This window comes from Seriola aureovittata, chromosome 13, assembly GCF_021018895.1.
Source record: "Seriola aureovittata isolate HTS-2021-v1 ecotype China chromosome 13, ASM2101889v1, whole genome shotgun sequence".
Classification (NCBI taxonomy): domain Eukaryota; kingdom Metazoa; phylum Chordata; class Actinopteri; order Carangiformes; family Carangidae; genus Seriola; species Seriola aureovittata.
In genome coordinates this window covers 1,068,661-1,078,688 of record NC_079376.1, presented here as the reverse complement: position 1 = coordinate 1,078,688, position 10,028 = coordinate 1,068,661, and the positions used below count along the sequence as shown (strand labels likewise).

Sequence of the window (10,028 nt, the reverse complement as noted above, 5' to 3'; positions counted from 1 at the left end):
AACACTTTAAAGTATGAGGAGAGAGAGAACAATGCACCAACCTGAATTATTATAATTATTAGTTAAGTCCGGAGCGACGGACAGGGCCGGCTGGAGGACCTGAGCCCGTTTACAGACGCCGCTGGAGCCGCAAATTTGGATTCCAGGACCGAGGAGTCGCTCTGATGTGAGAGTACTCAGGCTTTTTTAAAAATCACACAATAACAACAATTATAATAATAAAAATAATTACAGTAATAATAACGATGCAGGCGAAAGAGACCCTCTCCACCAAGCTGTGAAATGAAGCTCTTTTGCTCGACAGAAGGTCTGAGATTTTTGGATTTTTTACCAGAATAAAGCTCCACAAGAAAAACAACAAAACTATAATAATAATAATAATAATAATGTGACACTTGAATAATCGTTACTCAAAGTCAAATTACCAACTTCAGCCTCATCTCAGTACAACTCATCTGTAAGTTAATGATACCCAGAGAAAAAATAAAGATAATATCAGATACTGAACTGAACCACAAGACATTCAACCAAACTTGTCAAAGGTCAAAGGTCAGAGGAATAACAGCCGCCAAATTTAAAGAAAGTGGATTATGATCTTGATCCCTGGATTGTAGACAGTATATAGTATATATAGTATCACTTCATAAGATGAGTTTAATTTGCTCTTTAAACATGTCGACACTGATAAAAACATACGTCCACTGCAACAAACTTCATGTGGAATAATTCATCTTAGGTTTTGGCTTTGAGTTGATCCAGCAGGGATGTCCACAAACATTTGGCCAAATAATGAAAGGCGGTTATTGATGAGGGTGTAAAATACGGTTGAACATTTCAATGGAACTAAAGAGGATCAAACAGGAAACTGGGAGTACATTAAAGTTTATGGAGTGTCCACATATTTTTGGCCACATACTGTATGTGAGTGTTCAGACATTGGACCCGGTCTGGAAGAATAATCAGGTTATTATCAGACATCAGTTTTATTGATTGTTGATTGTTTTATTGTGAAGGATCTGAGTTTGACAAAAAATAAAAGCATCAAAAATAAAGTACAGAATTATTAAAAATATCATTTCATATTCTGTTATTGGATGGTTTTTAATGAGGCGGTTGTTCTCAGACATTTTAACGTCCTTCCTGCTTCTTTTTACTTTTTAATGACAGTTTAATGACATTTCACGATGACATCAAAGTTTTCACTTTTGTCCTTCTTTGTTTTTCTCACAGTCTCAGTTACTAATTAAGACGCATGTAGTTAAAACTCCAGCTCATCCAAGAAAAACCTACTTATATAAATGAGTAATAATTACCCAATAACATGATATTATTCACTTTATTTATTAATCACTTATTTCAGATGCTACGTGAAGGATCAGATTAATGAAAAGTGCAACTTGAATTATTCTTATTACCAGAGCATTTCACTCTGTGACGCGTCTCATTGGATAATCAACTTGTTTGATTAAAACCAAACGAGGTCCGTTCTTTAGCCTCTCTCTCTCTCTCTCTGTATCCGTCTCATCTCGTCCTCCCTCAGAACAACAGACTCTCCAGCTCTTCATTCTCTCCTCTGTCTTTCTTTTCTCCTCCAGAGGAACAAAAGCTGCTCTCCACATCACTTAGTCCTGACCTGCACCTGAGGAGGGGCGAGAGACGAACACACAGGCCTGGAGAGAGGGAGGGAGGGAGGGCAGGCTGGTCAACCCCTGAGAGGGGTCAAGAGTCAGGGTCAGGGGTCAGAGGTCAAGAGGAAGTCCTCTCTGGCGACAGAGAGCCACTTATCATTCTCATCTAATGGAGCAGCCATCTGTCAATCAGGAAGAGAGGGGAGGGGCCAACAGGTATCACTGGCCCCTGACGGTGTCGCCGCTGTCCCCCGAGGGCCCGACTCTCTAGAAATATGGCTCTGGGGTCCGAACCAGGTCGTGGGATTGTTTACAGTGTCCCTCTGTCCCCCGACCCGGAACCACACAGACCAGGACGGAGCGCTCGCCGTCGACTTTAATCGAGTTTCTCTGGCGCAGAAAACATCAGACGGGACCTGAACGCACCATGATGCTCTCATCGTCACACCTGAGCTCGGTCTGAGCTGATGCCAGTTCTCACAGTCCAACCTGTCGTGTTCACAAAGTTCTGTTATTCAAATCACAGAGGAATCTATAAACGATCAATATTCAGATAACTTTTAGAACTATTGCCTTTTTGTCAAACTGCTGCTTCCAGTGTCTGGATTTAACTTTTAGTCCAGGAAGTCAGATCAGCTGATACTACAATATATTAACATGTTAACATATTGATCTTCTGTATTTGAGTTATTGACAAAATCATCGTTCACGCAAGAGAATTGAATAAACGGACGAGACCGGACTCATTAATTAAACTCTAATTAAACTGTTTTTTTTCTGATACTTTGAACAAGATCCTTTTTCTTCCTGATGTCCCCCCCACCCCCGCCCCCCCGCCCCCCCGCCTCCTCTGAACCCACCGACTAACTGATCCAGAGTCTGTGTGAAAACTGCTCTGTGCTGTTTGTTGATCCACCGTCGCAAATTTAATCCACTGATCCGTCAATTATCCCGAAACACAATCTGCTGTCACCTGGTGACACCGAGCAGCTGACACCAAACACTGAAGACAGAGCAGGTCGGGACTCCCTGTGGACCTCCTCCTCCTCCTCCCCTCCTCCTGCTCCTCCTCCTCCTCCTCCTCCTCCTCCTCCTCCTCCTCTTCCTCCTCCTCCTCCTCCTCTCCTCCTCCTGCTCCTCCTCCTCCTCCTCCTCTTCCTCCTCCTCCCCCTGCTCCTCCTCCTCCTCCTCCTCCTCTTCCTCCTCCTCCTCCTCTTCTTCCTCCTCCTCCTGCTCCTCCTCTCCTCCTCCTCCTGCTCCTCCTCTTCTCCTCCTCCTCCTCCTCCTCCTCTCTCCTCCTCCTCCTCCTCCTCCTCCTCTTCCTCCTCCTGCTCCTCCTCCTCCTCCTCCTCTCCTCCTCCTCCTCCTCTCCTCTCCTCCTCCTCCTCCTCCTCCTCCTCCTGCTCCTCTCTTCCTCCTCCTCTCCTCCTCTTCCTCCTCCTGCTCCTCCTCCTCCTCCTCCTCCTCCTCCTCCTCCCCCTGCTCCTCCTCCTCCTCCTCCTCCTCTCTCCTCCTGCTCCTCCTCTTCCTCCTCCTGCTCCTCCTCTTCCTCCTCCTCCTGCTCCTCCTCTTCCTCCTCCTCCTCCTCCCCCTGCTCCTCCTCCTGCTCCTCCTCTTCCTCCTCCTCCTCCTCCCCCTGCTCCTCCTCCTCTCCTCCTCTTCCTCCTCCTCCTCCTCCCCCTGCTCCTCCCCCTCCTCTTCCTCCCCCTCCTCTTCCTCCCCCTCCTCTTCTCCTCCTCCTCCTCCTCTTCCTCCCCCTCCTGCTCCTCCTCCTCCTCCTCCTCCTCCTCTTCCTCCTCCTGCTCCTCCTCTTCCTCCTCCCCCTGCTCTCCTCTCTCCTCCTGCTCCTCCTCCTCCTCTTCCTCCTCCTGCTCCTCCTCCTCCTCCTCCTCTTCTTCCTCCTCCTCCTCCTCCCCCTGCTCCTCCTCCTCCTCCTCCCCCTGCTCCTCCTCTTCCTCCTCTCTCCTCCTCCCCCTGCTCCTCCTCCTGCTCCTCCTCTTCCTCCTCCTCTTCCTCCTCCTCCTCCCCCTGCTCCTCCCCCTCCTCCTCCTCCTCCTCCTCCTCTTCTCCTCCTCCTCCACCTCTTCCTCCCTGCTCCTCCTCCTGCTCCTCCTCTCTCCTCCTCCTCCTCTCTTCCTCCTCCTCCTCCTCCCCCTGCTCCTCCTCCTCCTCCTCCTCCTCCTCCTCCTCTTCTCCTCCTCCACCTCTTCCTCCTCCTGCTCCTCCTATTCCTCCTCTCTCCTCCTCCTCCAACTCCTCCTCCTCCCCCAACTCCTCCTCCTCCCCATCTTCCCCCTCCTCCTCCTCCTCTTCCTCCTCCCCCTCTTCCTCCTCCCCTCCTCCACCTCCTCCCCTCCCTCCATCCTCCTCCTCCTCTTCCTCCTCCTCCCCTCCCTCCATCCCTCCTCCTCCCCCTCCTCCTCCTCTTCCCCCTCCTCCTCCTCCCTCCACCACCTCCTTCTTCTTCTCACTCCCCCTTCTCCTCCTCCACCTTCTCGTCCTCCTCCTCCTCCTTCTCCACCTCCTGTGTTTGTTTTTGTGCTAAACTTTCTTCAGATGTTTCTTTCCGGCCCTAAAGTCGTTTGTCATCGACACCTGTGCTGCACAAACGAGGAGGAGAGTCACTAACTGCTGTCGGCCTCTAATGACCAGATCGGTGATTTAATGACGGCCTGGTCGGTCTGGGAGAAACCTGCCCCCGTGTTTCTCAGAGCTCCGGGGCCCTGCAGGGATTAGAGCGTCAGGGGCCGCTGTGGCCCAGAACCACAGCTGGTCCCTGGGGGAGAGCGGTGAGGTGGTCCCCCCAGAGCCCCGGAGGAACAGGTGGAGTGTGGGAAAAAAATAACTGTACTAACCTGGTCCACACCCACATGTGTGTTTTCAGGTGCGTGAGTCTGGACGGACAATTTTTCTCCCACGTCGTGTCGTCTTCCCTCATGAAAAACCAAAACTAGGAGCTAAAAGAGAACTGAAAGCTCAGAGCTTCAGAGGTGACGACCGAGGTTTAAGGACTTTACACACAAGGTCAATGTGGCTCGATATAAAAGTACAGAACTGTTCGTTCGCTCTGGTCTCTCAGACTTCAGACAACATGGACCTTTAATCATCTGTAACAACTTCAGGTCGCGACTAAACGTGTCAGTTCGCAGGATCTCGTGTCACAGCGGCGTCTCCTTAAATTCACGGTGTAACGTATAAAAACAACTTTTCTGTGGCACAAACTGACAAATGTTTTTTTTATAAATGAGGAACTCTCAGTGGGGAAGACGTTTCCTCTTCATGTGTAGATGTCTTGTTCAGGAAAGAGACATTTTCTATTGGCTCGTCCTCTCCTCTTCAAACGGCGTCAGGGTTCAGCTTCAGGTCACGTGGTTAACGTGTGTGTGTCTCTATTATGAAAACAGTCTGAGCAACACGCCGTCACAGCCGGAGTCGTTTCCACTTACACAGAAATTTTACAAATATTTCGGCAATGTGCGTCTGATGATGGAGAAAGCGAACACCTGGATGTTTGATCTGAAAACGAAGCTCTGTCCCTGCAGGTCCTGCTGCTGTTCGCTTCAAGGATCTGAGTCCTGATTAAATCCTCTCTCTTCTTCTGTGGTGTTCGGGGCAGTCTGCTCTATTTACACCACAGTGGAAATGAAATTATCTCCGCTGGAGAGGAGCTTGATTGAGACAGAAGAAGGGATAAAAAATGTAAAAAATAAAAAGAAGCAGAATGATGAGTATTTTCAGGCCGGGCGGATCTGTGCTGATCCAAATACTCTCGGCTTCAGGGTTGTGCTGTGCGGATTCGGGGCGTTTTTTCCCACCGAAACACACACTTCCTTTATTTTCTCTACGTCAATCATCGTCTTTTTTCATTAAACGATTAGTTACGAAAAGAAAAACACTGTGATTCTGCGGCGGGAACTCCGGGAAGCGAGCGGCGGGCTGATTGCGGCGCGGCTCGGCCCCTCGCCGTCGACGGCCCTCGTCGGCTGAATGCCAGTAATCATTTTACTGATTTGATACGAGAAGGAATGAGCTGAGCCGCCTTGATTAATGCTGATTTGGACGGACCGAGGGATGAATGCATGCGTGGACCCCCCCCCTCCACTCTCTCACACCACCACCATCACCAGTATCACCACTGCCCCCCCCCCTCTCCTAAAGAGACTATGGCCCACTGGAATATTATTACACATCCACAGCCTCCAATCAGCTGATGGCTGGTTCGCAGACAGGAAGGAGGAGGGTTGTCGGAGAGCCGACCTCCGACCTGAACACACAGCCGGCCTCTGTTTGGATCCAAACAGCCAGAAAACACCCGGAAACAAACTCTGCAGACGCCCCTCCTCTTTCCTTTCACCGGCTCTGTGATCGCTCATTATCTTATGAAACACACAGAAAACATTTTCTCTTGTCACCTGTTTGCAGCTTTTATGCATGAAAATGTAATTTTTTCTCTTCCTGGTTTTGTGAGAGAAAGACTAAAGATGGAATATTTAATCATTCATGTTTGTAATAATGTGTGAGGACGCAAAGAAAGACAAACATCTGGAGAGGCTGTAGTACGTGATGCTGGAGCTGAAGCACAGACTTTAGGTTGAAGATATCAGGTGTGCAGTAAAGAAGTAACACACCCGGGTTCTTTACCGTCTCCACAGTCCGTGGATTGTTCGTTGTTTGTTGGTGGTCGGCTCAGATTCGGCCCGACGTCTGACGGCGACCGTTTGTCCGACTGCCGAGCTCCTGGAGATTGTGTTTGACACCTGGCAGCTGTGACTGTTCATATTTCCAGTTTGAAAGTCACAGAGCTGCGTGAAAAAGACACGCAACACTCCGAAGGCACAAAGAGACCAGAGACGGACAACAACCTTCATGCTTTTCAAATTAAAACCAAGAAGATGCAAAATGACCACGAAGATAAAAATGATAATGAAGCTCAAAAAGACACAAAATGAGCAAAGCGACTCTAAAACACACACACACACACACACACACACACACACACACACATACACACACACAAGCAGAAGTAAAGGAACCACAAAGGTAGAAGGTAGAAAACAACAGTTTTTCATTAGTAAAGAATTAAACGCTGTGTGTTGGAAATCTGGAGGCGGAGCCTACTATTTCTTTGTACCAGTGTTTATTATTGCATCTTTCTAATATGATCTTGTAGAAGTCGAGGTTGTGCAGGTTATTGTTTGTTGTGTAATTCACCCATCGGCCCGCGGTCCGGACAAACCTGGCTGTTACAAACTCTGTGATCATTTATTCTAAATGTGAGGAACGCAGAGAAACAAGAATATCACAACGTACGACAAACTGTAACTGTCTGTTGATGTGGTCGCGTCTCCCTCCTCTTCCTCCTCTCGCTCTTCACAAAATTCATATTCCATAAACCTGCTGGAAGTGTTGGATGAAATCAGAGCTGGTTTTGTTGGTGTTTGTCACATTTCCCGCTCACATGGATCCACGGTTCAGACTGAGGCTCAGTCAGCTGTCGGCGCCGCGCTCCGCAGAGCGAAATGAACGCCTTCATTTTTTATTCAGGAAACAACTTTGATGAAATTTGCTTTACCCAGTGGTGCTTGAATCAAAGTGCAAATCAGGGACACGGAGAGCGGGCTGCAGGTCGCTGACGGAGATGATGGAAAAGACATCTGATCAGGAAAAATCAAAGCATGGCCGCTTCGCCTCTCAGAGAGGGAATAAATTCATCTCGGCTCCTGGAGGCTGATGATCAGCTAAAAATATCTTCTTTTTTTTGTGGTGCAGAATCACCTGCATCTTGGCAGAAAACCTGCAGCAGTGTTACACGACAAACACACAATAGATTTTAAATACCTTCTTCTTCTCTTCCTCCTCTACTCCAAACGGCTGCAGGCGTCTCACTTCCTCCACGAGGCCGAAGAGGAGCTGAAGTCTCCGTCGCTCCGTCTCCGTCAGACGCTGGTTTATAATCCTGTAACACAGGAAACTTCAGTCAGGTCTCCATGTTATTTAATGATTGTTTTATTGACTGTGGCTGCCATTTATTTTACCCCAGCAAGTAACACATTATTTTATTCCTCCATAAGTCCAACCAGAGACCTGCAACTGAGTCTCTGCTTTACTTACACACTGACCCCAAAGTTCTGTTTAGTTTCATTACATAAGAACTGACACTGAGATGAGATCGTACCTCAAATTAAAAATATATATATATATATATATAAATCAAGACGCTCTTACTTTTCTGGCTTCCACACTGAGAAAAGAGTTTTTTTTTACTTCCATAATCAATTTCAATCATTGTTCAAGAAAAACCGAGACGAGAGGTTTTGCTGCTTTTCTTTGACACGAGATGATGAAGGTAAAAGTCTGTAAAGTTTGGACTGTTACAAACAAACATTTGGAGACGTCACACTGGGAAATGAAAATGTTTCACTGATTTCTGAAGTTCAATGGACACAATTAGTCACCGATTGATTAAGAAAAACAATAACTGTTCAAAGTGCTTTACAAGAGGAAGAAAAACAAGGGAAAGGTACGAAGCAACAAATGTAAAGTTAGAAGGGAAAGAAAAAGCCAAAGGAATTATTTGCATGAACTTTCAAGGCTTCATTTATTTCCATTGCTGCAGGAAAACTGGATGTTAACTAGTTTCTTCATCCCTGAAAACTTCCCTTGAAATTTACATGATTTTATAAAAAACAGAAAAATGGAGGTGATCTTTGGACCAGCAGCAAAAGCTATTAATTTACAAATACGTTCTGAGCCGACAAAAAGTATGCACTTATCATACTAAACTTTTTCATGAAACTTTTCAAAATAAGAGTTCAGTTCAGGGTGTGCGGCTAAGCTAGCTTCCTGAGGCTAAGCATGCTAGCTTCATAGCCAAACAACAGAGCATGTGAGGATTAAATCATATTGTTAATGAGGGAAATATCACACACACAGTCAAACTCAGTCACTGATGTTCAGATCCAGGTACCTGAATGTTTGGTCCACATGCTCCCGGGCCTGTTACCTGCAGATGAAGGTGCACACTGTCAAGCAGGAAGTGGGAGAATCCAATCGGGTTTATATGGAGGGGAACATGGACTGTACCAAGTGAGGTGCAGTTTTTAGCTTTTAAAAGAACAACATTTTGGTAAAAATGTTTTAAGTGTATTTAGTTCCTAAACTAAATATAATTGAATGTGTATTTCCATCCACTGTGTGAATATGAGCCGACGGCCGTTCCTGCCGTTAAACCGCTGCAGAAGAAGAGGGGAGGTCACATGCTCCATGTAGGTCAGTGTTTATTCATTTAGTCCGTGGCGTGTTGTTTTGATCCATTGCTCCTGTCAGGAAAACATTTGCCATGTTGTGACTTTTTCTTATTAACTTCTGGTGTTTACACTGGTTTTTTTTTAATGTGCAAATTGAAAGTACTGATAGAAACGTGGAGGGAAACTCACTGAGTGTGTCATGCCAGCATGGAAGGAACGACAGGTTTAGCAACAGTAAGTCAGGAGAGGCTGGACTGAGCCGGTTCAAAGGTGTGAGCGACATGACGGGTTTTCCACTGAGCCGTGTGTGTTTGGCATCTGACATTAAATACCATCAAGCCACATCGTCAGATTCTCTCTCTGTGCATTTGTTCCGGCGTGAGGACGAGGCGGAGGCCCCGACTGAACCTGCCTCAGTCGGCTCCAATCAGCTGCCGGCTGACGGTTGTCAAAGCAACTGGTTGAAAAGGTGTTTGATGTGGGGAAACACAACAGTAAAGCTGCCCTCGGTTAACAAATGAACCAATCAGCTTCTGCCCCGACGTCTGACATGTGACAGCGCTTAGCCCCGCCCCGCCTCAACCGCAGACACGGCCGAGTGTCACGAGGTGGTTTAATCTGGACTCTGTGTGTGTGTGTGTGTGAGTTTGACCAACAGAGAGAGAGTGAGACAGGAAACAGGCAGCATGAAAACAAGATGGAGGAGCTGAGGCAGAAAAAGTATGTTTGATGTAAACAGTGAGGAGAAGGAAGCAGGAGGAGGAGTGGAGGAGGTCATGTCCTGCTCCTCCTCCTCCTCCTCCTCCTCCTCCTCCTCCTCCTCCAGCTACCAAAGTCTGAGTCTCCAGCCATGTTGGTGTCGCTCTGAAGCTACAGTCCGTCCTGCGGATGTGGAGGTTCAGTCTGTAACTGGACGGGCAGAACTTCCACCTGCTGGTGGCACAAGATGAAAAGCTGCCCCCAGCAGAGCACACACCTCCGCCACCGTCCTGGTTCATATCTGGATCTGCAGCAAATCGTACACGTTTATATCTCAACAACAAACATTTTTTACATCAATATCCAAATATTGTTTCCTCAGAAATGAAAGAAAATGTAAAAAAAGAAGAAAAGCCTTATTTCACAGGTGATAAACAACGCCTCGCTCCGCCTC

General features: G+C 47.3%; 1 pseudogene; it reads left to right on the top strand.

Annotated features, from left to right (window-relative positions):
- Positions 1 to 3,055: 3,055 nt before the first annotated feature.
- LOC130179914 (uncharacterized) lies at positions 3,056 to 3,946 on the top strand (annotated as a pseudogene).
- Positions 3,947 to 10,028: the final 6,082 nt, after the last annotated feature.